General features: G+C 41.6%; 1 long non-coding RNA gene across 5 annotated transcripts in view; it reads right to left on the reverse strand.

The window, feature by feature from the left end:
- Positions 1-22,005, reverse strand: part of LOC123286628 (uncharacterized) — a 116,282-nt gene that overhangs the window by 36,688 nt on the left and 57,589 nt on the right. For 3 of the 5 annotated variants that reach the window (XR_011503975.1, XR_011503973.1, XR_011503976.1), the window contains exons 2-3: positions 19,404-19,638; positions 8,274-8,476 (exon numbers count right to left, since the gene is read on the reverse strand). This is a non-coding gene — a long non-coding RNA (uncharacterized lncRNA). Of the gene's footprint in view, positions 1-8,273; positions 8,477-19,403; positions 19,948-22,005 lie in introns of those variants that run through there. The other 2 variants (XR_011503974.1, XR_006529268.2) reach the window with 1 other exon arrangement.

Genomic DNA, 22,005 nt, shown 5'->3' on the forward strand with positions numbered 1-22,005 from the left:
CTTTTGCCCCTCCAAAAATTACCTTTCAGAAAAGAGGGTCAGAAGTTAAGTACCTTATCCAAAATCACACAGCAAATAAATGTTGGTACCTGCATTTGAACTCAGCTCTATCTGAAACAAAAATCGGGTGAGTTTAGTAGACTTTTATGAATAATATTTGGGTTCCTACTTCACCTAAATTTTTGATGCTAACTGAACAACGTATTTGTTGCTCATTATTATGGGGTCTTGTCCTGTGTCGTTTTATTATTTTACATGTGTGCTGGGCCCTACTTCCCAACTAGATTTGAAGTTCTTGAAGGGTAAGCAGCCTCTCCCATCCGTGCACACACAGATGCTCCCAGCACCTAACACAATGCTTTACACAAAGTAGGCACTAACTAGGTGATTATAGAATAAATAAATGCTAACAAGGGTTTCTGTGATGGGCTTAACGATCAGATCAAGTCCTATTCATCAGTGAATAAATAAGTCCACCTTTGGACAATAATCAGACGGGGAATAAATATGTCCACCTTTGGACAATAATCAGATGAGGAAAAGGCATCTTAAATCTTTAAAGCTGATAGACAAATTAGAAGACAGATAGCAGAGAGAAAAATTGCAGCAATGTAACAAAAAGTTAAAACCATTTTTGTGTAAAGAGTTCGTACAAATCAGTGAGAAATATGCCAAGACCCTGGTAGATAAATAAACCAAAAGGCAGGGCAGAAAACTCAGAAAAGAAGGATTATAACTAATTTGTAAATGTAGGGAATTGTATACCCATTCCAGTAATCAAATAAAAACTATAAGATGCTATGTTTGCATGTCAAATTAGCCAAGTGTTTAATTATTTTAATAATAATACCCAATATTCATGAAGATGATATAAAACATGCTGGTGGCAGTAGGTGTTAAGAGCCTTATAAATGAATATGCGACCTTTGGCTCAGTAATTCTGCTTTTATAAACCTATGCTGAGGAAATAATCTTAAATATAGAGGAGGGAGCATACCTAGTGACCAGAAGCATAGACTTTATAAGTCAGATGCCCCTGGATTCAAATCCTGGGTCTACCATTTCTTAATTGGGTGACTTTGGGCAATGTACTAGCCTCTGTGAGTCTTAATTTTCTCATCTGTAAAATGGAAATAATAATAGTATCTATCACAGACTGGCTATGAGAATTAAATGAAAGAATGTTTGTAAAATGCTTACCACAAGTCAGTACGTAGAAAGAGCTCCATAAATACTAACCAGTATTATTATTATTAAAACCAAAAAAACAGCTTTATGCACCATCATAGTCATCATAATATATGATGAAAAAGGAAAAGATCTGAATTTCCAACTGTAGGGGTCTGGTTAACTGAACAATAATATAGCCATTCAATGATGTAGTATGTAACCTTTAAATTTAGTGAGTGTGTTTGGATGGTGAGACCTTAAAATATACATATTTATGAAAAGTATGTGATAACATGGGAAAATGCTTCTATAACCAATATGACCTTTTGTAGAAGCTTGAGATATAAAATCAGGTCACATCTCTTCCAATATTGAAATTAAGATAATCCCAGCCTCCCTCTCTCTGTTGAGAGAATCTCTCTCTTCCTTCTCTGGGCTCTTTCCTCCTATAATAAGCCTGGCAATGCCCCAGGGCTCAGCCTGGGTTGCTCTCATCGTGTGGCCAGGTCAGAGGTCAGGCACCCCACCCCCAACTCACTCAAAGGCTGTATTGCTAGCAGACCCCATACTTGGTGCCTCAAAACAACAGCATCAGGCACTAAAATGATTTCCAAAAAAATGAATGAAAAATACTGTCAGTATTTCCACCATCCAAAGACAACCATAACTGACAGTTGGTGTATTTCTATCCAGGGTTCTCTTCTATGTACAGACTCTTTTGCTGAGTTATTACTGTGCTGTATTTTAAAAACACTGTACCCTCCAACTCTGGAAACGAGAGAAAACCCCATCCTGGCAAGGCAGGATTTGCCCAACCAGCTGTTCCATGCTGAGCTCCCATGGATTTTAAGGATGACTCCCACAATATCTGCAGCAACCTTCTCCCCTCAATCCTAACAGGCCCCGAGGGGCAAACCGTGCTAAAGTAACTGGAGAGCCTCTCCCCAGTGGCCCTGGATTGATAGCAGGGCCGCCACCGTAACTGCCCTCTTGCACGCTGTCAACAATCCTGCCTCTCTGGACAGGACGATACTTGTCACACAGGCATCAATTTCATCCATGGCCCCACAATGTATTTTTAAAACTAGATTTCAGAGATATGCCAAGATGAAGCTAAGACATCATTAAAGGTTTTGTGTTTCTATTGTTGTTTGCTTAGAGGATACTTTTCTAGCCTCCCTTGCAAAATTGAAAAGGCTGATGAGTGAATATCGTAAAAATGGAAATAGAGTCATCTAATGAGGCAAAGACCACTGGAAGAGATGAAGTGAGTTACTCCATGATCTTCTGCTGTGATCTTATCTAAGCCAGTTTGGTTGTTCACAATTATTAGGCTCTTTCTAGTAAACACGGACAGTATCCAATAGTTAGGGATGGGTGAAGTCTATCTCTCCCCTCGCCATTTGATTACAATGAAAGTAAGTTTCAAACCAAATTCTGCCACACAAGCATTCGCTCATTTAGCAAGCAGTCCTAAAACATTCGTACAACCCACTCTGTCCACTTGAAGAAGTTCCAGCGCTCTGTCCTGGTAGAAACTTTTAGGGTCACCAAAGGCAAACATGACAATAATCTAGTAGCAGGTTTGTAATTTAATTTATAATTAAATTCATGAGACCAGAATTCTCTGATCAATGGCTGGGTGTGGGACCATTTCAAAATGAAGCCTTGGGCATCATTTTGAAAGGTGTGGACTACTGGACTAAATTCCTGTGCTCTATTTATACAGGGGTAGAGGGTCTCTGCAATATTTCTGGCCGATCCATTGATCCTGAACGCTGCTTTTTTCACCCATGAAAAATAACAAAGCCTCCGTCATTAGTTAGATATAAAGATAGCTGAAGTCCACCTCTGGAGTGTGCACTTCTGCTGAGAAGCTTTCAAAACACTCGCCACCTACCCCTGAAGCATCAGCTCCCCACTAGGGTAACAGACTATCCCTAGGATAGGGGTCAAAGTAAATTCACACACAAATACATACACGCCACATATACCAGCATATGTATGCATACACACATATATACGTATATATAACACACCCATATACACTTATATATGTACACACATATATAGAATTATTTACTATAGAATTGTTTACCAGAAAAAACCTAATAATTGTAAACAACCAAACTGGCTTCGGTAAGACCACAGCAGAAGTATATATGTATATTTACCTATACATGTGTATACATATATAGATATAAAATCAGGCTGTCTGTGTCAAAGTATTTTAAAGCAAATTATAGGCAACACCATATCCTCCTCATATTAAAAACCAAGAGGCTTTAAAACCCAGATAAAAGAAGGAGGTTGGTAGGAAAAACTTAAAGACCTCATTTCACTTTTAGGGATGAGTTTTAAACTCATTTCATTTGAAAGAAGCCTGAATACATTAGACACGTAGGGAAAGAATCCCACTATTAGTATAATCACTTGCATCTGTCAAATGTGCCCTGACGTGTAACATGCATTCTTTCACTCCAGAGGACCCCAAAGAAACAAAACTTGAGATGAAATTGCAAAGGAAGGGGAAGGAACACTATCACCTAGCGTTGAATCCCGTCAGAAGAAATGATACTCTCGAACCAGTCACAGGCCACACGATTACCACCCCATAGGACGGATGCCACGGCGGACAGACAAACAAGCGCAAGAGCAGAGTGAAGGAGCACCCACGGCTACTGGGAAGACAGGGCAAGAATCTTGGAGTCACAGTCGAGCTGGGTCTTGCAGGAGAAGTTTGCCTGGGCAAGATGGGGATGTCCACCTTGACTCCCTCACCTGTCAAATGAGGAAGATAGGGTACCTATCTCTCAGAGGAATGAGAATTAAAAGACATGGTGTATTTAAATCCTGGCCTGTGGTATCCATATGCAGGAATCCATCCTATAAAGTCAGGAAGCAGTCTGCCAGAGCTTTGCCCCAAGAGTCAGAGGCCCTGAATCCCAGCCGCATCTCTGGCCCAGCTAGCTGCATGACCCTGGGCTAGTCCCCTCCTCTCTCTGCATCTTAATCCCACACGTTCTAAGAAGTCAAGGAAAAGGTTCTGCTGCCTCCCATTCGGGCCAAGCGAGCTCAAAGGTTGGAAAGGGCATCCAAGAGTTAAGCACTTTGCAAATACGAGGCATTGTTTTCATCACAAAGACAAGATACTTTCCTGAGTCCAAACACACTAGAAGGGAAATTTCAGGGTGTCAGGGTGGGAAGGAGGGGAATCAAAAACCTGTTTTGTAGCAGAGAGTAAGGAAGCCTTCGAGGAGGTCTGGGTCAAGCCTTGGCCTTCAAGTCGCCCCTGCCCTCTTTGGCATGGTGCTCTAGGCTCTTATAAGCGGGCCATGAAAGAACTGAGGCAGCCCTAATCACATCCGTTGGAATCCAACATTGAATGTAGGGTCTCTCTCCAGTCAAGTTCTGGCATAAGGGTCGCCCATCTCCCTCTCCCAGAAAAAAGAGAGAAAAGCCAGTTCTGGGGCTGAAGTGGCCTCCTCATTCTTTACACAGAGCCAAGAGTCCTGATGAGGGCTCCCCAGCATAGAGAAGGAGTTAGAGGTGGTGCCCTGTGCCACTTAGTCTCTTAATCCTCACCTGAAGCCCAATTTAAGTCTTCAAAGTAGATCTTTGATCAGAAGAAACATATTGTTTAATTGAAAAGACTGCTTTTCAGGAACAGTTGATGTTTCCCCAAGGGGCAGCCATTTTAAAGCATCCTACTAAAGGGAAGAGTCTCTTGGGTTTAAATGTCAGCATCATGAATGCGAGCTCTGGGCTCTGGCAGGTGCCAGGGGCCTGGCTGGCCTCACAGTTCGTTTAAAGTAAAGAGATTCTCAAAAAGAGGAAGCTAAACTAAGTCCCAATAAAGTATCTGAAAAGGAGTACCCGTTAACCTGGCCACTGACAGTGCGTAAGTAACAGACCATCATTTGTTCACAGTATGAGGCCATTACCAATTCTTTACTCATGCAACAGCATTTACTGAACAGCCGCTGTGTGCTGGCTCCAGAGCAGTTACTGAGTCACCAAAGATGAATAAGACGTGGTCCCAGCCCTCAGAGAGTTCAAAGCCTGGTAAGGAAACACAGAGAAGTAGACAGAAGATAACCACCCTTCACTGTGAAGGTTTCCAGGAGTGCATGGGGGCCTGACCATCACAGCCTCGGGGGTGGTGCAGGGACAGACCAGACTGCCGAGAGCAGCACTTCTTCGGCTTCACTGTACACACAAATCTCCCGGAGTTCTTGTTAAATGCAGATTTCTGACTCAGTGGGTCTGAGGTGGGGCCTGAGATTTTGCACTTCTAACAAGCTCCCAGGAGATGCTGAGGATGCTGCTGGTGTACAGACCACGCTGTGAGTAGTAAAGTCTTAGAGGACACTGACAGCTGAGCCAAGTCTTGAAGAATGAGTAGAAGTCAGGCAGGGCAAGCAGAAGTTGGGGGTGGGTGGGGGGCCTCACGGCCCAGGTATAGCTGTGAGGGGCTGGAGGACTCAGAGAAGCACAAGAACTTCAGTTTGGCTTGAGTAGGAAGTGGGAGGAAGGGCTGGAGAGGAAGACAAGGGGAAAGGCGCAGGGGCCTCTGTACATCCAGTTGTGGCATTAGGACTTTATGGAAAAGACAGTGGGAACCATTAAAAAATATTTGAGCTGGAAAGACATATGGTCAGATGGCATTTTTAAAAGATCTCTCAGCCAAAAGTGTAGGAAATGGACCAGCTAGGGTTAAGATGCGCGAGTGGGAGGGAGGCCAATAAGGAGACTATGGCTGCATTATAAACCCAGAAATGGATGGAGTTGGAAGATTTCAGGTAGATACCATCAACAGGTGTCGTTTCTCCACAGCTTCAAATTATCCCTCCCAAAAGTTAATTTGCTTTGATCAATGATTCTTCAGTGCTCTCAACATAATTTCGAAACTCTTCTGTCTGGCTTTCAAAACATGCTTCAATCAGTTTTACCCCATCTCTCCACTGGACCCCCACTGTAACCCAACATGAATGCCCATCAGCCAGCCTCCCACTGACTTCCAGGCCGATGTTCATACTTCCAGGCTCAGCCCCAGCGCCATGCTTAGCTCTTGCTGTTCAACTTGCCTGGAGCATCCGTGCAGCGCCTCTCCACCTGCCCACATTGCACTGTACTTCCAGGTCCAGCAGTAGACGACCTCATTGGCAAAGCTTCCCCAGGCTGCTCCAGCGCCATTGGTCTGTGTAACGTACTTCCTGCTTCATTCTCTTTGTACTCAATCTCAGAACGTCCTATGTTTTTTAATGCCTTTTTAAATTTCTTTTTGCTTTTAATAAAATAGCTCATCTTCCAGAAGTGTACTTATAGCATACATGCATTGATTAAACAAGAATAATAAAAGGAATTCTGTGCATTTTCCTCTTAGGTTCAGAAACAGACATTACTAAGATGTCTGAAGGTCCTGTATTCCCCTCCCTGGTGGCCTTGTGTTTTCTAACCGTGGCCACGCCTAGCAACACAACCCAAAATAAGACCTGAAGAAGAAGACCCTTCTTCTAAATCTTGTGTTTCTTCCACAATTCTTGTCACAATATTTTCTATAGTAAAAGAAATGGCTGGGCATTACACCAGCCATTATGAGTGGGAAAGTGAGAGCGAGTATTTTAAATTAGTTCTGCCTGGAATAATCTAAGACATAGAGTCACTATCCCCTTAGCATTTAGCAGACTACCCACCATGAGACAGGCCCTCAGTGACTATTTATTTAATTGAGTTATGGCTTTACTTCATTTAGTGGATGTAACATAGATTCTGGTCAATGTCAGACATGAAACTATTGCACCAAGCATGTGGTCTCCAAAGTGGGGCCCAACCCCCTCCCTCACAGAGTGCGCATTTACAGCCATTGGGGTGGAGGAAGATATATTCAAACTTCTGTTTATACTTAGTTTTTTCTCAGTCTTTTAAATATTTTAATTTTGTCTATCTGTCTTGTAACGGATATAACATGCAGTATGTAAGTCTATATGTGGCATGTACTACATAGTAGAACATACTACACGGGAGAGCAGGTGTAGGATGTGGCAAAGCCACACAGTAGTGCACAGTGCTAAGGCACCAGGCTCACACCTAACTAGAATGAACAGCAGGAAAACACAGGGAAAAACCCAAAGTGAGTTCTCCTCTGTAAGCACCTAGGACTCATCCACTCATTATTCATCCGTGCAAAAAAAAATTTTATTGATCTCCTCCTGTGTACCATGCTCTGTTTCCCAAACTGCATCAGATAGAGGCAACAAGCAGGCGTGTTTCAGAGGCTGGTCATGCCCTGTCCTGTCCTGCTGCCCATGGGGCTCAGGCTGCTTCATGGCTCAAATAACTGGTGTACAACACTGAGTTGCCCAGAGTGAGCAAATACACATCCAAAAATGCACCCCATGATAAGAGGATGAAGATGAAAGAGGTCAACCAGCCCCAGGCTCCTAATCCTGGCACAAACGTTTGTTCATTATGAACAGCTACAAATATGGCTCTTTTATTCGCACCTGGGCTTCTCCCCCAGCAAAGCAGGGAACTGCTTGCCTGACAGATGCATAAGAAGCTCTTTCCCCTCAAAGGTGCCTCCCCACTGCTCCTAGATGTTTGAAACTGCTCTCAGAAGGAGAAAGTCCTATAGATAAGATAAGGAATATGATTTTAAACACCCTTGCCCTGGAGTAAGGTAACCTATTAAGTTGGCACTAAGTTGCCAGTGACTTGTATCCAATACTCTCTAGACAATGAGTTTTCCTAGAGGGAGAGATGGAAAAGAAGATAACACCAGAGAACTGGCCCATGGCACCTAAGAGTGAAGTGAGAGGGTCTCATGGATGCAAAAGCAGCCTTGGAAAGGAGACACTGGGCCACTGAGCCAGGGCAGGAAGGTTGAACTTGTCAGTATTGCCAAGGGTTATCTTAGGCCCAGCATTTGCCTACTGACCTCAAAAACTTAGTTACTATAGAGAACATTAGCGCTGGAGGGAAGCAGAGAGAGGTCCCAGCCTCCTGACTGCTGGTTCAAATTCTCATCTAAGGAGCCTTCAACAAACCTGGTGACAGAGGTAAATAAACCAACTGAACAAAATGAGATTAAAAACTCTCACCTGCATTCTCCATTTTGAAAAAGTAGCTCAATTCCATGCTCTAAATGTTTGGAACCACTTAGCTCCATCTCTCCCCTCTGGGTCTTTGATATGACCTTCTTGGCACTTCTCAGAGTGCAGCCAGAGGTGAAGGGGCAGGCATGATTATTCTCATCCAGATCTCATCCCAGAGGTGAACCTGGGAACAACGCACTGTAGTTTTGCTGGATCAAATAAGACAAAGAAAGAGACTTCACTTACTCTACAGGACTTGAGGTTAAATGTCCTATGACAGTTTGGGGGAAAGATAGAAGAGAGTAATATCTAAATGTACCTCCTCCTTCCCAAGGACGAGAAATTGAAACAGCCAAGTGGCTATATTGAATCCAGGCACAAACACAGTTGACTGAGTTCGTCCACCACTTACAGAGGGGTGATCAGCTCAATAACGTGAGTCTCTGTAAAGATTTTATTTCATTTTAAACAATTCTACTTCAAAATTACTGATATCAAAACTGTTAAATCCAAATGATGAGCTCTGATTTAAACATGTAGAGATACCATTTTAATCCATTGACTTTTGGAAAAAATTTAATCTATATATAATATAGATATAAAATATTCGTTTGCTAGGGCTGCCATAACAAAGTGCCACAGTCTGGGTGGCTTAAAAGACAGAAATTTATTTCCTCACAGTTCTGGAAGCTGAAAGTCTGAGACCAAGGTGTCAGCAGGGTTGGTTTCTTCTGAAGCCTCTCTCTCTGGCTTGGCTGTCTTCTCCATCTGTCGTCACATGACCTTCCCTTTGTGTGTCTGTGACCACACCTCCTCTTCTTAGAAGGACACCAGTCCTACTGGGTTAGGGCCCACCCTAATGACCTCTTTACCTCTTTAAAGATGCTAACTCCAAATATAGTCACATTCTGAGGTACTGGGGTTGGGATTTCAACACACGAATTTTAGGGGGACACAGTTCAGGCTATATACGTATTAGATAGGCCTGTGTATCGTGTGCACAGATAACTAAGCATCTTTACCCTAATTGTCACAAAGTTTCCTACAAAACCTGAGTACGATACATGAGGCTGTGCTTCCAAATTCTTGCACATTCTTGATAGGAATAACGAGGGTATGTAGACTATAATCCAGAATTCATCTAAAGGGTAAGACACACACATGGCGTTAGAATAATTTTCCTCAAAGGAATAGCTTTGATTCAGAACTCTTTAATTCTGAACATTTTAAGACACCTAGAATCACTTTCCCTAAGCAATTAGGATTTTACAAAATGCTATCAAGACCATGGCAAAGTTTCACTGCCCAGACAGAGCCAAATGCCTGGAGCTTGCAGCCATGATTTATTATTTAGTCTGGAGGTGAGTTGCTAAGCAAGATTTATTCGGTAAGAACAGAGCCATCCGTAACAGTACAATATATGTTTGACTGTGAAGGGGATTTTTTTCACCATTCCTCAAGAGAGTTTGTTCTCTATAATCAGAAAAATAGATCTCTATGTAAGTTTTTACCCTTTTGTGAAAATATGCATTTGACAAACCAGTTTGGCTTCAAATGTTCTCATTTGAATTTTAGCCTTGAGAAATTTTCAGTATATTTTCATAATAAAAACAGTTGGAGAACGATATCAAAGTTCTTTGATGGAATCTGTTGGGTGTCTGCTTTACCAATACAGGGCTTTTATTTTCCAGATAGTTGCTTCATTGCACTACAGTGGCCTCCCTCACGCTTTCACACCATCTCGGATTCCTAAGAAAAAGAGCACTAATAATGCATATTTGCCAACTCTGTTTTTCAGAATTGGTAACAAGTACCAGGGGCCAATTGCTGGCCTACTTCCGCCCCCTAGTGATCATAACATATTATGGCTTTTTGCAAAAGGGAGACTAGGGAGCTGGGACCAGTGAAAGTGGCTGCCCCCCTCTCTAGTAAGGTATTCCCCAAGATAGCCACAGCCTCCAGCTGCCCTTTCACCAGGCACAGAAAAACAGAATGATAAACTCATTCACATTAAGGTGGCCAGGACTAAAAACCTTCCTTCTTCCCAGTCTGTATGCATTTTAACAAAAGCACTGAAGCGAGAAGGCAACGCTGCTTAACCCAAAAGAATAAATCACCCATAGTAGAAATTTAGGCTTAAGGAGAAAGATTTTTTTCCTAGGATTTTTTGTTTTGTCGTTGTTATTTTATTTTCTTCTCTTTTTGGAAGAGTGCCTTTGAAGAGCTATCCATTGCCTCAATTTCTTTGATAAATCACTACCCCTGCAGAGGGAAGAAATCAGCAGAGGACTCAGGAAAATGTTCCATTTCCCAGACTTCTCACTTCCATCCTCAGCTGCTCCCACCCCTGTGCCCGGCTGGAAGGTGCGGCTCTGGGGTGGCCACCGTGTCCAACAGGGCAGCTCACCCTGCAGACACGAAGTGGGTGGAAACATGAGTGAGGAATTTTCTGGTCAGACGCCAACCACCCTCCCACAGCTGCTAACAGGACTCCCTGCTGCAGCCCCTCGCAGGTCCAGGAGATTTTCAGGCAGGTAGCCAATCCCCAAGATGGCTTTAGATAAGGGGAGGCAGGGTTGAGCAATGGGAGTTAGACTAGGAGGCAGGCGCCCCCGGGGGAGTTGGAGGGGCCCCAGGCAATGTTTCTGAACTCTGGCTTGGGCTGGTCATTAATCAAGCCCCTCCCATATCTTAGAACTTGGCCTCTCCCCCATCAGGAGTCATGCCAGAGGGTCGTCCCTATCACCAGTCCCAAGTCCAATCTAGACAGAACCATGAAGAAAATGGAAAGAATGCACAAGAGAGCGAGGGCTGCTTTGTGTTGCTGGTATAATTTGCTGAGAAGCAGAAGCCCACTGCAGCCTCCAATCCACCTTCACCAACTCCCACAGACACAGGGTGCACCGAGGCAGGAGCTGGTGGCTCAGAGTCAAAGGGCTGATTTCAGTGCCGAGTTTCAACTGCCTGTAGTAGTGGGACGTGGATAGAATCTGGCGTCAGGCAGATCTGAGTTTGAATCCCAGCTCTGCCACTGGCTAACTTTGCAACTTTTGACAGCTGCAACTCCACCCTTTAGCTGTCAGCTCAAAGGTTACAACCTCAGGGACACCCTCTCTAACCCTACAAACTAGATCTGCTCCCCTGTTTATGAATCTCATAATCTTTATAATTTTTATTGATAACACATATCACCATTTGTAGTTTTATAATTTATATGTGGGCTGATTTGTCTAATTTCTTTTTTCCCTACTGCATTCTAAGCTCAGAGAGGGTAGAGACCACATCTCTTTCAGTCACTGCCTTATCCCAGGGACTAGAAAATGGAACATACAATAAAGACTTGAGAAATGCATGAATTACACTGAGTCTTTATCATCTACAAAATGGGATGATAGTACCTTCCTCACAGGTTTAGTATGAGGATTAAATGAAACAGTACATTTGTGAGAATTCTTCCCCATGTCTGACACAGAGTAGGTGCTCAAAAAGGGGTTGTTCCTTTGCCACCATCACTTTGGGGACCCCTCCATCAGTGGACGGTTGTCCCTGACCACCAGAGGTGCCACTGAGCAGTGAAATTAGCCAAAAGAGAAAACCAGAGATATGAAGAACCCACAAACTCCATCACGAGTCCCTGAGCAATCAAAACTGGTTGGCACATTACAATTCATCGCCTCTTCTCCCGAGGAGTCCCTTGATGGCAGGAAAAGTTATCTCCAGCTTCACTCTCCTCTCCATCCCAGATAGAGAGTAGCCAGAGGGACTGTAAATCCATTCCTAACATTTCCAGTTGTTTGAGTTATGTTCCACCAGAATTAAGAAGGTGACTTTAAAAACATGAAGGAGAAATAAAGGTTGCACTTCCCAGAGCAGAGTACAGGTGTAAAATGAAACTGAACTTTTACTATGAAACTGCTCCAGAGGAGAAAGGATTGAGAATATTTTTATAGAATATTTGCATTATGGGTAATTTTTTTAAATCCAGGGTTCAACTTGCATGACACAGAGACATAAGTCTACCACTTAATGACATTTATAACTCTGTAACAATCCGTTTTGTATAAATTACGGCTGAGGTTTATTTCTGATTATGATATATAGAATAAAGTGATGTCATAAAGACAAAGTTTGTAAGTTACAATCTGTCCTGTTGCTTTAAATAAGAGGATTTCTGGAGACAATTGCCTTGATGAATATAAACTCAAATGAACCTTGAATCTCTTCAATTATTCTTATTTAGAATTCATTTTCCTTTGAACTTTCATTTAACTCAAAGCACAATCGTTCCATTATAAATCAAACACGAGCTTGTCTTCCCTGCAATAACAAGTATGCTTTAAATAATGAAGAAACACCTATGGTCATAAAAGATAATGTTTCAATGCACCAAAATAGAAAAGGTAAAGAGATTTATTATCTTAGTTCAGTAATGATGAGTTAAATATTTTTCTAGCAACAGACATCTCTATTCCAGACAACACTTTTTATTTGACTTTTTAGTGTATTTCCTTTCCCAGAAGACTGGAGTGCCTTATTATCAATGAGAGAAACCCAAGATTCAATACACAATGCTGTTGGTGGCAGAAAAGCTCAGATCTCTTCTTGCTCGGTCTTCCTAGTAGGCTAATGAGTACAAATATCTCTCAACCTCCCTGGGCCTCTTTTCCACTGTGAAAGGGCTGGGCTGAATCATCCTAAACCCATTTCAAGCTCTAAAGATGAAGACTCTATATGCCTTTCCTTTTGCACAGAATTATGGTGAGGAACAACTAAGTTAATGGATGTGAATATGCTTTAAAAGGCATAAAAGTGTTATACACAGCACTTGACGGCTTTCACTCTGCATTTTGTAAATACCTTTATACATCCATTATGTGAACTATGCTATCCAAAATAACACAAAAAAAACTCTGGAGCATCTCCAGGCTATTACAGATGAAACAGCATGATAAAGAGGATCTTCTGGAGTTCCCGTGATAAATTCTCTTGGACAGAATCAAAATCCCACATTATAACAGGTCAAGTAGCCAAACTACCCCAAACAACAGCCCACTTCCCCACTGGAAATTTTGCCAGCAGACAGGACACAGAAGGAAGCAGGTAGGCTGGGAGGTTGCAAAGCTCTCTTCCTGTTATCTCTTTATGCTTTCCATCTTCAAAGCGCTGTGACCTGTCTTCAGTACACCCTCGGGTGTAGGATTTACATTTTTAATATTGGCATTTATGACGTGGTGCTTTTTCCTGGTTAATTGGTATCAGAGCAAAATGTTTGCCTCTCTCCTGAAATAAATCTCTTCAAGAGCTTCAATCACACATCCTTTTGTTCTATCCCTCATTTGAAACGCGCTCTGCAAAGCCGCCAGACCACGCTACATAATCTTTTGCCTCTCACGTTTTTAAATCTGGGGGTTTATGCTTTAATGGCTTTGATGTGCTTACTATTCAGCCTGTTACTTAAACCACGTTCCTCCTCGTCCAACACCCCGCTCTTCCTCAGCCTTACAAGCCTGCACCCTCTGAGGCTGAAAGGATTTATTTATCATCCAGAGCGTTTCCATAATTTTGGAAACATATGTTTCGAAATTACATTCCAGTATCTCATACTATGTTCTTTGTCTTACATCTGTTCTGTAAAAACAAACAAAACACTCATAATTATATTCCAATGGCTACAAAGTCTACATTTTCCACGAGAGTTGGTTCTTCCACAAACAGTAAGAGGCACGGAACAAAGGCCTTTACACCCGGCTTCAACGTCATCGGAATCACATTCTTGTGTTAATTAGAGCTAACCACTGATAATAACAAACTTCCACAACATAACTGTGAAACTGTGACTCTTCTTCCAGAGTTATTTCATTTTCACAGGATAATCTCTTTATTGAAAGATCAGCTATTGTTGAAAAACCAAAGTCTCGACAAAATGTTCAACCTTGCATGGACAACAACTCAGCAATCTTTCCTCTCCCAGGGTAGGACTAGCCTTAAATATACTTTAAAAAATGCACCTCTCTCCCAGTAATATCCTATTGGAAAGCAGCCAACGCACAACAAAAGCTCCCTTCCAAAAAACAGAAAATAAACCTGAGTGAAACAGAGAGAAATAATTGGCTAAAATATATTCCTTTCTAAAATAACTACCCTTGCCACACACCAGCTCCCTCCCACCCAGAAGTCTCTCGTGCCACACAAACATTCACACACACACACACCATTTAAACACAGAAGGTCAATCGTTTTACATCCATTGTGTTTCCCTAGAATGTTTGATGTCAGAATTAGATCAATTAGCATTGAAACATTGAAAAAGCCCCTCAAAACCAAGAACTGCTATTCAGCCTATCGATTAAAAATAAAACTTCACCACTGCACTAAGGTTACTCTCCTCATGTTTCTGCCCTTGTTACCCTGATCCTTACACTCTTGCGTAATAAAAGAAATTTTAGAACTGAGAAGAGAGGTGTCTGATGCCTACAGTGGTGTGTTGGTAGATATTCAACAACCAGCTCAAAGTGAGGAGGGAAAAAACTGTGATTTGTAGCATTTGCTGATTTCCATGATGTAAATACCTCCATCACGGCCAATTTCAAGTTAGCACTGTGAGGTTGCTGAAGGGCAGAGACGGGACTATCTACACACAACTGGCTCTTGGAAGCTGGTTCTGCCACTGGATGCCTGAGATTTAAAAATGCTCTCAGCACCTTTGACATCGGACAGCAGTTCTAGAGGTAAATCGTAGTTTGTTCTCAGCCAGTCTGTTTCTAGAACGGTTTTCAGGCATTCCTGCCAATGTTCTGGGCTAAATATGCCCTTATAGGATCATGGGTAGAGAGGCCAATACTAGTCACCGTGTTCAGTCAATGCATAACGTAACCCACATAAATGCTGGCCACTATGTAACCCAGTCCCAACATAAAGAGACATTCAAAAAAAATCACAAAGATGATTCCAGAAGCTTTGAAAGACAATGTCAGTCTTGGGATTTTCTTATAAAATTTTATGCAGGTGCTTCCCCCAGCAATCTTCTCAATCAGCCCTCCTTAGACACCTCATTCTGTCCCCAAAGTTTTACAGTTATGTTAAAGATTGACAACGCACACACAGCCTTTCTCTCTCCCACATTCTCCCTCTCCCCATTTCTCCCCCAAACATCTGCACATGTGCACGTGCACACACACCCACAGATTCTACTTACCCTACTGCTCTCCCCATTCAATCTATACCACCTTTGCTTGTATACCACACTCATTCTCCATGACTGCCCCCCACAGGCACAGCACCCTGGGAGCGTAGGCCTTCTCCCAATCTGACTGCTTTCCTCCAATTCTAGTGAATGATATTCTTGATTCCATTACAGCAACACAAAGGTATTTGTCAAGGTGACTTCTGTAGCATCACAGTAATAATCATAGGAACACTTACCTAGTTCCCATGCTGTACCAGCAACTAAGCTGAGCACTTGACACCCAGACACTCATTTAAGTTGTGGAGCCAGGAGTCCAACCAGGCAGGATGGCATAAGAACCCTGTTGTTCCTAACCATCATACTCTGCCAATTCTTAGGCCCATCTGGAGAAAAGCCACCACGGGATCTTAGCCAAGTCAAACTTTCTGTGCCTCAGTCTCCTCATCTGTAAAATGGGGCTGATAATGGTACCAACCTCACAAGGTTTGGAGGAGAATTAAATGATTTAACATATGTAAAGTCTTAGAACAATACTTGGCACATAATAAGTTCTATTCTCTTAGCTAAGTGTCAGCTGGTCAGTGTTAACCAGTTCTAATGGGCTCCTCACAGCCTACAGAATCCCATGACCTTTTTCGTAGTGTTCTCTGCTAGACTCCCAGGGGTTGGCAAATTTTTTCTGTAAAGGGTCAGATAGTAAATATTTTAGGCTTTGCAGACCACAGTCTTTGTCACATCATCTTCTTAGTCATCATCTTCTTTTTAAGTCTTTAAAAATGTAAAAATCGTTCTTAGCTTGTGGGGTAAAACAGGCTACATGCATAGTTGGCTGACCCCGTGCTAGACCAAGAGAGAGAGCCCGTTTTAAATACCACATTTTTTAGGTAACCAAATACGTGAACTCTGAAAGAGACACACGTGTATCAACCACACGTTCCCTCAGCAAAAGTTGACTTATCACTCTTTATGTGCCAGGTGCCATTCTAAATGCTGAAGCTACAAAGATGGAGAAGTGCGTGCTTCACTCTTGGGATGTTCATAGCCCAGTGGCAAGACAATCACAGCACAGTGCATGGTGAATTGACAAAGGAGGAAGAGATCTGCTCTGGTTAGGTGACTGATGAGGAGAGGAAAGGGTCCAAAGAGAAGACGCTTGAATTACACTTTGAAAGATGCGAGGAATTCACTCGGCAGAAAAAGGCATAAGAGAGCAAGGAGGTATTCAGCAAGCTGTGGTTACTGGGATCAGAAGAGGCCCCCGAGGTCAGTGAGAGCCACATCAGGGAGGGAGGCCCCAGCATGCCCGCTAAAGCACCGGGACTTTATCCTGTAGGCCTCTAGTTTCCAAACTTTTTAACGCAGAAATTTGTCCTCAGGCGAAATCTTCATCTAGAGCCCTGTGTGTAACCGATCTGGTGGAAGCTGGGTGGCAAATCCACAGCACACCCTCCTGCCGGCCTCCTTTGCCATAGGCAGGTCGGGGCGACCTCTGATCCTCCTGGCAGCATAGTTGGAAATCCACAGCTCCTGGCAACAGGCAGCAAACTCAGGGGCCAGGGAAATCCTGCTGCAGTGGCTCCACTTAAACAAATTCTTCTGAAGTCAATAAAATTCCATCTATCTATTTTTATCTTGAACAGACATCCTGTTCCCCCAGCGCCTCTGCCTTTGCTGGCTGCAGGCTTGCCCCATGCAATTTAACACTTAATTACATACTGTCTTATGTCCTTATCTAATTGTTTCTTGAGCTGCCTTTCTCCCCATGTAGATGATGTGGCCTGATGGCAGGAAGCACCTCTGGCTTCTCTTGTACCCGCCTCAAGGAGCAGTATGGAGCAAGGAGCAAGGAGGTGCTACTGAAGAGAAGATGTCTTCCAACCCAAAGATTCTAAGACTCCCCATAGAGGAAAGTATTTTCAAACAGAATAAGTTCAGTAACATGACGACAAAACATCTCCCAAGGCAAGCATTAAGTTAATGCACGTGGAGCATGTAGTGGGGAGTTGCTTGTGTGTTTCAGGACTGAGAGTTGAGTTGATCAGATTGCTCAGTTCACAAAACATTATTGCTTTGTGTCCACACACAACCCCTCTTCCCTCACTCTTTCCCAGTCCAATTTCCCTCCTTGCAATAGACAATCATTTTATTGTGTTTATATGTCTGTATTCTCTGACTATTGTCTTGTGTGCATATATTTGAATATATAGAAATAGTATGCTGTCATATTTTAGATATCATCCTAGCTCTTCCTTTTTTCACCCAGCATGATGTTTTTAAGACCTATCCATATTGCCAACATGCATCTAGTCCATTTCTCCTAAACGCTACATACTATTCCATAATCTGTAGCCATTATATTTTACATATCCAGCCCCCTAAGGATGGCCAACTAGAATGTTTCCAACTCCTCACTCCCACAAACAGGGCTGCAATGAACATCCTCATACAAGTTCCTTACAAATCTACCTGGAGGGGCCGGCCCTGTGGCCGAGCAGTTAAGTTCGTGTTCTCCACTTTGACAGCCTAGATTTCGCTGGTTGGGATCCTGGGCGCGCACATGGCACCACTCATCAGGCCATATTGAGGCAGCGTCCTGCATGCCACAACTAGAAGGACCCACAACTGAAAAAATATACAACTATGTACTGGAGGAATTTGGGGAGAAAAAAAGCAGAAAAAAAAAAGTAAGATTGGCAACAGTTGTTAGCTCAGGTGCCAATCTTTAAAAAAAAAAAAAATCTACCTGGAAAATTCCAGGCCCATATGCCCAGGAGCCGGAAAGCTGAGTCCCGTGGTGTGAGTGTAAGTACTGCCAGGGCGCTCTCAAGAGAAGCTGCGCAAGTCCCCTCTCCCACCAGCCATGCTGAGGGTTTCTCAGGCTAACATCCCCAACAACACTGAGCAACACTCACTGTTACGATTGAAATATGTCCCCAAAAAAGATATGTTGAAGTCCCAACCCCCAATAGCTCAGAATGTGACGGTAATTGGAAATAGAATCTTTACAGGTAAGGTCATTAGGGTGGGCCCTAATCTAATATGACTGGTGTCCTTATAAAAAGGGGAAATTTGGACCCAGAGACAGACATACCCAGAGGAAAGACAATGTAAAGAGAAAGACACAGGGAGAACGCCATGTGAAGGTGAAGGCAGAGATTGAAATGATGCATCTATAAACCAAGTAATGCCAAAGATTGCCAGCAAACCACCAGAAGCAAGGAGAGAGGATGGGACAGATTTTCCCTCACAGCCCTCAAAAGGAACCAATCCTGCCCAAACCTTGATTTTGAACTTCTAGCTTCCGGAACCATGAGACAATAAATTTCTGTTATTTATCCCACCTAGGTTTTGGTACCTTGCTACAGCAGCCCCAGGACACTATACACTCAGCTTTCCAAGTTCTGCCAGTCTGATGGGTATCACGTAATATCTTGTTAATTTTATTTCTCTAATCGCTAATGAGTTTGAACATCTTCTTCAAATGCATTTTGGTCATATGAGTCTCCTTGTGAACTGCCCATTTCTATCCTTTTGCCCATTTTTTCATAGAGGGTCCTGTCTTTTTCTTGTTGAGTTCCCACAGCTCCTTTTAGTCCCTTACAGTTTGCTGCTTTACAAACATCCTCTCTCAAACTATCATCTGTCTGTTAACTTTATCAATTCCTTATTGGGCAGAATTACTTAATTTCTGTTGAATCAAATTCATCCATTTTTTTAATTATGATTTGTGTAATTGAGATTTTGCTTAAGAAATCCTTCCCCACTCCTATGTTACAAAGAAATTCTCCTGCATAATGTTCCACAAACTCTACTGTTTTACCTTTAACATGTAGAGTCCATATCTGTATATGATGTGAGCTAGGGAGCTCCTTAAAAAAACATTGTATAACAAAACTCTCCAAAATGTAGTGGCTTAAAACATACAACAAACATTTATTTTGCTCACATACCTGCATTGTAGGTAGGGATGAACAAGGATGGTTCATCTTTGTGCCACACAGCGCCAGCTGAGATGGCTTGACTGGGGCTGAAGGATGCGCTTTCAAGATGGCTCACTTATGGCTGGCAGGTTCCTGCTGGCTGGCAGCTGGGAGTTTGGCTAAGGCTGAGGGCTGGCGGCCACAGTTCCTTTCCACTTGCACCTCACTCATCACAGGCTGTTTGGGCCTCCTCCCGTTATGATGGCTGAGTTCCAAGGCAAAAACAAAAGGCAAAGTCTGTACCACTTCATACACCCAAGCTTCAGAATTCACTTAGCGTTACTTCGATTGTAGTCAAAACCTGCCCAGAATCAAGGGGAGGGAACATATGCCCCACCTCTCAGTAGGAAAACAGTCAAAGTCACATTGTAGAAAGCCCTTGGGGGAAAAGAGAGAATGCCGCAATTATCTTTGGGAATAGAATCTGCCACAGGATCCAATCTTAAGTAGGTCATCTTTATCACTTCTTAAGTTCCTTTATACACATGGTCTGCAGCTGAGCCCTCTGCTCTGTTACACTGCTCTGTTGTCTGTTTTTTGCCACAACAAGACTGGTATCGTGTCTATATCTGATAGGGTGAATTCTCTCTCCTCATTCTCCTTTTTCAAACTTGTGAGTTCTTCGTGAACCTTTATTTTTCCCATACAACTCTCCAAACACATCTATCAAACTCCAACAAGTAGTCCTACTAGAATTTTGTTGGGATTGCCTTGACTATATAAGTTAATTTGAGAAAATAAATGTAATTTTATATTGTCATCTCACTCAAATACATAGAAATTACTCTAACCATTTATTCAGGGCTTACTTTTAAAGGCTTTAAGAATTATAATATTTCTCCTGTAGAGGTCTTGTCTATTTTTTTGTTAATCTCTAAATAGTTCATAGTTTTGGTTGATGCCATGAATATTATTCTTTTTAAATATATTTTCTAATCTGTTTTTGCTGGTCTGGAGAAATTCTATTGCTATTCCTGAACTGATCTTGAATCTGGCCAGCTTGCTTAATTCTCATAGTTAGTTGAATCTGTTGCTTTTGCTGTGTAGATGATCACATTCTCTGCAAACAGTGACAGTTTCATTCCTTCCCACTAATTCACACCTCTTATTTCTTTTTCTTTGTTTATAGTGTTGGCTAGGAAACCCAGTGTTGTGCTAACACTAGTGAGTGATCATGGCGATCCTTGTCTTGTTCCTGATCTTAAAGGGAATGCATTTTTCTCCATTAAGTATAATTTGTGCTTTAAGTTTTTCATTACAAATAGGTATTGAGCTTTCTTAATCTACTGAGATAAATATGTGATTTTTTTTCTCCTTTAGTCTCTTAATGTGGTGACTATATTACTATGTTGTCATCCTTTGATTCCTGAATGAACCTCCCAAATGACAATACATTAATTTTTTTAACTATTAACATTTAACAAGCTACTACAATATTTTATTTAGGACTTTTATATCTGTGATCATAAGCCAAAGAGATTAGTAATTTTCTTTTCTTGTATTGTCCTTATCAAACGTTGGATAAAGATTATCTTCAACTTAAAAATGATGGAGACAGATTTTAGTGTTTTTCTATTTTGAGATTGCTAGAATTGAACTGTAAAACTGTAAGGGCAAGGTACCTTTTCGGAGAGGAGCTCTTTGATTACTCTTTTAATTTTTAGTGCTTATTTCTTTATTCAAATTTTCTATTCTTTTACCAATATAGGCATTTAATCATGTTCTCCAGATGTTTTCATTTCATACAGGGTTTCCAAATTTAGTAGGATAAAGTTATTCATAACTTAGTTCTCTTATCATTTTTGTATCTCTGTATCTATAGCTTTTTCTGTTGAAAAGATCTGTATTTTCCTTATTAAATCTTTTTCCCTGATTAGTCTGTGTTAATTTATATCTTTATTAATTATTAAATAGTAATAGGGTGGTTTCTGCTGTTTATATTTCCAAAATGAAAAAGAAGCTTTTAGTTATCAGTCTTCTCTGTTGTTTTTATTTGTTTGTATGCTCTCCATTGATTCCTGCCCTCATATTTCTTATTTCTTTCCTTTTTGTTTATTTTGATTTGTTCTGTTGCTCTTTTGCAACTTCTTGTGTTGAATTCTTAACTCATTCAATGTTAATCATCTTTGTTTCCTGAAAAACAGATTTAAAGCAAGATTCTCCTCTGACAACTGTTTTAGCTATGCCCCCACTTAACTGGATACAGAGTATTCTTATTTTTTTTCAGTATTATTTTTATTTTTACTAATTTTTCTCATGATTATTAGAAATTTAACAAGTAAATCTCCCTTTTAATCCAAGAGTTTCTTAGTAATATTATTTAGTTTTCAGACATTTGGAATTTTTCTTGGTAACTTTATTTTAACTTTTGGTTTTATAGCATTGTGATCAGACAATATAATCTAGATAATTATCATTCCTTGGAATTTATTGAGGCTTCCTTTGCAGCCTAGTATATGATCAGTTTTTACAAGAGTTTCTCGTGTGTCCAAAAAGAGTTGCATTTTCTATTGCTGGGTGTAAAGTTCTACACAATTGTAATAGCTCAAGCTTTTCTTTGTATTAGTCAAAT

This window comes from Equus asinus, chromosome 6 (genome assembly GCF_041296235.1).
Source record: "Equus asinus isolate D_3611 breed Donkey chromosome 6, EquAss-T2T_v2, whole genome shotgun sequence".
Taxonomy (NCBI): domain Eukaryota; kingdom Metazoa; phylum Chordata; class Mammalia; order Perissodactyla; family Equidae; genus Equus; species Equus asinus.